The 6,121-nt window shown below is 36.1% G+C and overlaps 1 non-coding gene and 1 pseudogene across 1 annotated transcript; both read right to left on the reverse strand.

The window, feature by feature from the left end:
- Positions 1 to 1,991: 1,991 nt before the first annotated feature.
- LOC114495026 lies at positions 1,992 to 6,121 on the reverse strand (annotated as a pseudogene).
- LOC114495842 lies at positions 3,576 to 3,697 on the reverse strand. The gene has a single exon (XR_003684507.1). It is a non-coding gene; the product is annotated as a small nucleolar RNA SNORA28 (small nucleolar RNA).

The raw sequence follows: 6,121 nt of genomic DNA on the forward strand, positions 1-6,121 counted from the left end.
GAGGATACATGGATTTTTTTCTCGAGAGATCTGCAATGTAAAAAGTAACTTCCATCTCAGTTACAGAACACAAACACATGGCCTACCATAGTATTCCAGTGGGTGCTTGGATAATATCGAAAACCGCAGCCTGTTTCTCAAAGTCATAATACAGTCCCTTGATTTTTGGAAAGTCATATAAATTAACTCTACTTGGTATTTAATTAAAAAGAAGAGATAAGAAGGGGAAAAGGAAAGAAGAAGAAGCAAAAAGAGAAGGGTAGGTAGAGGAGAAAAAGAAATAGAAGGAAAAAAACATGTGTATATACCTACAAATGTATACCTACAAATATACAGACATATGTATACTATGCATGTATACATATCTAAGGATATGTAATGTTTAAACTAAGCAAATCCAATACATACTTCATATTTTGTATACTATATATAATATGCATGTATACATATATATCTTAATGTAATTTATGTCCTGGAAAACAAGGTTACCTGAAAGACATTTATCCTTGTGGTAGGTGAAAATCCTAAAATGGTCTCCTAGATTTCTGGCCTCTATAATCTCCTCTTCTTGAGTGTGGGTGGGACCACTGAATATGATGGGATGTTATAAATCTAATTAGGTTATATTATATGGCAAAAGTGAAGTATTTCAAAGATGTAATTATAAAGCTGTAATTAAGGTCTTAAATCAATTGATTTTGAGTTAATCAAAAGGAAGATTATCTTGGGTCAGCTTGACCTAATCAGTCATTTAAAAACAGAGGCCCTTCTTGAAGAGAGAGATTTTCTCACTGGACTTACAGAAGAGTGTTGTGTTAAGGCAAAGCCTGTGAGAGGGTCACATAGCAAGGGACCCTGTGGTCTGTGAAGGTCTGAGAGCAGCAGCTGGTGGATAACCAGCCAGAAAGCAGGACACACTCCAGCAACTGCAAGGAACTAAATTCTGACAACAGTCACTGGAGTTTGGAGGAAGGCTTCAAACTCCAGAATGGACTGTGACCCAGCTGACATCTAGATTGCAGCCTTGTGGGACCTTATCAGAGGACCCAGTCAATCTGTGAATGCACTCCTGACCCACAGAAACATACACATGTGTCTAGTTTTAAGCCGCTACTTCTGTGGTAATTTGTTACATTGTAATCAAAATAGTTGAAAGTAATACAGTCATCCCTCTATATCCATGAGGAATTGGTTTCAAGACTCTCTATGGAAACCAAAATCCATGGGTGCTCATGTCCATTATGTAAAAATGGTGTATTATATTCATATAAGCTATACATATCCTACTGTATGCTCTAAATCATCTCTAAGTTACTTATAATACCTAACATAATATGAATGCTATGTAAATAATTGTTTTACTGTATTGTTTAGGGAATAACGACAGGAAAACAAAATCTGTACATATTTAGTATAGATGCAACCGTCATAGGCCTAACTACATAGTACTCAATGGCAACAACATAACCTTTTTGTTTCTGAATATTTCATTTTGTGGCTGGTTGAGCCTATGAATGCAGAACCTGCAAATGCAGGGGGCTGTCTATATGTGCCACAAATTCTTGCAGAATCACAAAGACACTTTCTAGAATCTAGGCTGAGGCAGACAGATTACTGTGGCTCTTTCAATCCTACGATTTTAGACTGCAGGAGGTAAGGCTCATAAATTCGAATGTACTCAAGATTTATGTTGTGAAATAGAGTGTGAAGCAGTCCTAGAATAGAACAACAGGAGCTATACTTCTCCCATGGCTGCCACTACAGGCATATCATGTGCGAGCTACAGCTTTTAAAACGTTCTTCAGGTCAAATGAAATAACCAGAAACATTCTATGACTTCATAAATCTTGTGGTCCACAGACTGAGACCCTGCTCTAGGATTACTACTGAGGGGAATAATTAATGAACAGGGATTTTTTCCTATCCCATATCTATTAAACATTTTAAAATAGTATAGTCTTTTTTTATGGCGTTATTATTTATGTATTCCTTTAAGAAAATCTCATTTTGACGGAGTCAGACTTAGAGATAGAAGGTCTCAGAGAAGATAGCCTACATCTCTTGGAGATCTGTTGCTGGAAATTTTCTTTGGCCTCTTTCCTTCTCTGAGCCTCTTTCATTCTCTGAGCCCAAACTTTAGCATGTTCTTCAGCTCCTCCTTGTTTTTCTTCATACATTGTTTCTTTAGAGCAATACACTAACGTTTGTGTTGCAGGACACATGGAGTAACAAGATGCTGAATCTTAGGTGCTGTGGTCTTAGGTTTCTTGCCTTTTTTGTTTAGGGCCTTTGTCTCAACATATTGGTGGATATCATCTTCTTTAGAGAGATTTACAAGTTTGCAGATTCTGCTAGCTCTTTTGGGCCCCAGGCAACAAGGCATGATAATATCAGAGAGACCAGGAATATCTTTCTCCCCTTTTTTTACAGTGACCAAGTCGAGAACACTGAGATTGGCATCCACAATATGATTCCAAACAGATTTGTGATTTCTCCAATCTGCCTTGGTCTGTAACAGGAATGCCCCTTACTCAGCAGCAGGCAAACATGGCCATTCGTCAAGACACCCTGCTTCATGGGGAAACCTTGTTTGTCATTCCTGCCACTGATTCAAACCACATAAGTTTTCCATTCTTTATCCAGAACATCACCAGCAACTTCTGTGTCTACTTCTCATAAAAGGTATAGTTTGCATTTATTGCCCACTTCATTGAGTTTCTGGCAACCAGTGTCTGGAAACAGATGCTCAGCTTCATCTTGAAGCAGCTGACAGTCTTCAAGGTGCCATGATAAAAAGCTAAAACAGTAGTCTTTTTGTTCCAAGCAACCAAGATATCTGATACACAAACATTTATCAAATGTCTGTTATGTATGGTGATCGTCCTCGTTACTGGAGATAAAGATCTGACTATGCTCTGTTCTCAAGAAACACATAATATTCCAGGGACACAAATATTTAAACAAATAAATAGCAATTCAGAAAAAATAAATGAATGGGTATAAGATGTATACCTACTATAGGATCCTTTTTATTATACATCTAAAGTGTATTGTATTACACATTAAAGTAACTTTATAAAGTGGAGGTAACAAGCCATATCATTTAAAGCTTAAATTCAAATGGCTTCAAAATCCCTGCTATTTTTATATAAGAAAACCAAAATTCTGAAAGTATATTTACCATTCAAATACTGACAAAGTTATAGTAAGAGAGAAAAAAGGACTAATATTTTATAATTCACAGCTGATTATATTTCTTTCCACAATTTTACTTTAACTTCCAAATAGTGTTGGTAAAAGATAAAATGAGTATTTCAACTGGAGTCATAAAGACAATTTCCTTTGTGGGACTCAATGATCTAATCCTTCCTGTCTTCCAGAACCATAATGTTTGGATTTATTCTACTTCAGCAGTATCTATGATCTCTGATATGCAATCAACATGTTTAATGGATTAAGTTATACTATAGATTTATAGAATTTTTTTCCCCAAAGCCTCACTGGTTTGGGAAAAAGTATGACTTATCTTAGAAAGACGAATGGAAATGTCTAGAGTACAAAAAAGTTTTTTTAACACTGAGTCTCTGTAATGGGTTGTTTCATAGAAGAGAGAGCACTGCAATAGGTTAGACTTTGCTGGCAGAGAAAGCTCAAAACGTGTCAGACAGTTTTGATCATCTGCCATAAAGTGTTGCTTCCAAAAATAAAAGGATTTTAAAAAGTTTTTACTTGAATTCTGTAAGATTATTAAAGGTTTCATTCATTTACCAGTATTTAGTAAGTACTAAAGTAAATGCACATAGGACTGCACATGGTAATGATTTTTTTAATCTTTACTCTCAAATAATTTCTTTTGAATTCTGTTTATGTATGTACTGGATCTGAAAGCCTACTTATGTTGGTTAGACTGTGAATATATTGTAAATTTTGGTTAGACTGTGAATATATTGTAAATTACTCTTCCATGAGGGTGCTGGTGGCATCATTCAAACTTTTTCTGGTAATGTCAGGCAATAAGATTCTTTGTTGAATAAATAAAATGTACATTTGAAGTGTGTATTCATATATGGTATATATGACTTTCCACTTTATAATTTGTTCATCTTGAATAAATGATTCAATAGCATTGGAACTTATTTCCTGTACTTTATTGGTATTGAAATATGATGCATATTTTTTAACATCACCCCTTTCATGAAATGCTTTCCTAAATGATTATAAGGATCTCACAAAATTTTGCATCTCTAGGCTCTATTTTCTCTTCCATCCCTTGGTCCCACATATTGCCCAAAATAATAAAGAAAAGTAAAAGATGATACCAGAGAATGAAGAGAAAAGCAGAGAAGGATAGAAATAAATGTTGAAAGATAAAAAACATAAGAGAGGGGTAGAAAACAATGGACTAAAGGAAGTGAAGAACAAGTTAGGGTAGTATAGGAAAAGAAAGACAACATCAGGAAGTTAAGCATGCCATTTAACATGGGGTCACAGCATCCCAAGGATGGCTTACTTTTGTGCTTTTCCTTCTGCTCAACCAGGTCGCTTAATAAAAAATTATTTTCTATCAATAGTATGGATGGATATAATATTTTTATTTTATTTATTTTAAAAGTATATTTTATTGATTAGGCTATTACAGTTGCCCCAATTTTTCCCCATTTGCCCCCCCTCCACCCAGTACCCTCCTTCCCTCCTGCAATATACACCCTTAGTTCATGGCTATGGGTCATGCATATAAGTTCTTTGGCTTCTCCATTTCCTATACCATTCCTAACCTCCCCCTCCCCCCACTCAATTAACCTCCCCCAGGTAGGTATATTCTGTACCTATCAGTTATGCTTCTTGCTGCCTCTACCTCTTCCCCCATTCTCTCCCTCCTCCCACCCAACTGATAACCCTCCAAGTGATCTCCATATCCATGATTCTGTTCCTGTTCTCGTCCTCTGCTTAATTTGTTTTTGTTTTTGTTTTTTAGATTCAGTTGTTGATAGTTGTGTTTGTTGTCATTTTAACATTCATAGTTGTGATCCTCTTCTTTTACTTATAATTCCCTTTAACATTTTTCTTAATAATGGCTTGGTGATGATGAACTCCTTTAACTTTACCTTGTCTGGAAAGCACTTTATCTACCCTTTTATTCTAAATGATACCTTTTTAGAATCATAGAATCATACCTGTTTAGAATGATACTGGATAGCGTAATCTTGGTTATAAGTCCCCGTTTTTCATGGCTTTGAATGCTTTTTGCTAGTCCTTTCTTGCCTACAAAGTTTCTTTTGAGAAATCAGCTCATTGTCTGATTAGAATCCCTTTGTAGTAACTCTCTGCTTTTCTCTTGCTGCTTTCAAGATTCTCTGTTTATTTTTAACCTATGGCATTTTAATTTTGATATGTCTTGTTGTAGTCCTCTTTAGGTCTAACTTGTTTAGGAATCTCCATGCATCCTAGACTTGTGTGTCTATTTCCTTCACCAGATTAAGGAAGTTTTCTTTCATTATTTTTCAAGGAAGTTTTCAATTTCTTACTTTTCTCTTCTCCCTTTGGCATCCTATGATTCAGATGTTGGCACATTTGGAGATGTCCCAGAGTCTTCTTATTCTCTCCTCATTTTTTGAATTCTTGTTTCTTAATTTTGTACTGGTTGACTGTTTATTTCTTCCTTATGTTCCAATTCATTTATTTGAACCCCAGCTTCCTTCCCTTCACTGTTGGTTCCCTGTGGATTTTTCTTTATTCACTTACTGTTGCCTTTATTTCTTCCTTTATGTTTTGCCATACTCAAAGAGTTCTCTGAGCATCCTGATCACCAGTTTTTTGAACTCTGCATCTGATCATTTGGCTATCTCCCTTTCATTTAGTTCTTTTTCTGGGGTTTTGTTCTGTTCTTTCATTTTGGCCATATTTCTTTGTCTCCTCAATTTCACAGCCTCCCTGTGTTTATTTCTGTCTATTAGGTAGAGCTGCTTTGATTCCCTGTCTTAGCATGCTTATTAAGTTGTATGGGGTAGAGTCTTAGGTGTTCAACAGAGTGGGGCCAACCACTTCACCACTTCATGGCACTGTGTGTGGGGGAGGGGTTGGAGAGGGAACAATGCTGCTACCTGGCTTCTGCAAGCCCCAT

Source organism: Phyllostomus discolor, chromosome 4 (assembly GCF_004126475.2).
Source record: "Phyllostomus discolor isolate MPI-MPIP mPhyDis1 chromosome 4, mPhyDis1.pri.v3, whole genome shotgun sequence".
In the NCBI taxonomy this organism is placed as follows: domain Eukaryota; kingdom Metazoa; phylum Chordata; class Mammalia; order Chiroptera; family Phyllostomidae; genus Phyllostomus; species Phyllostomus discolor.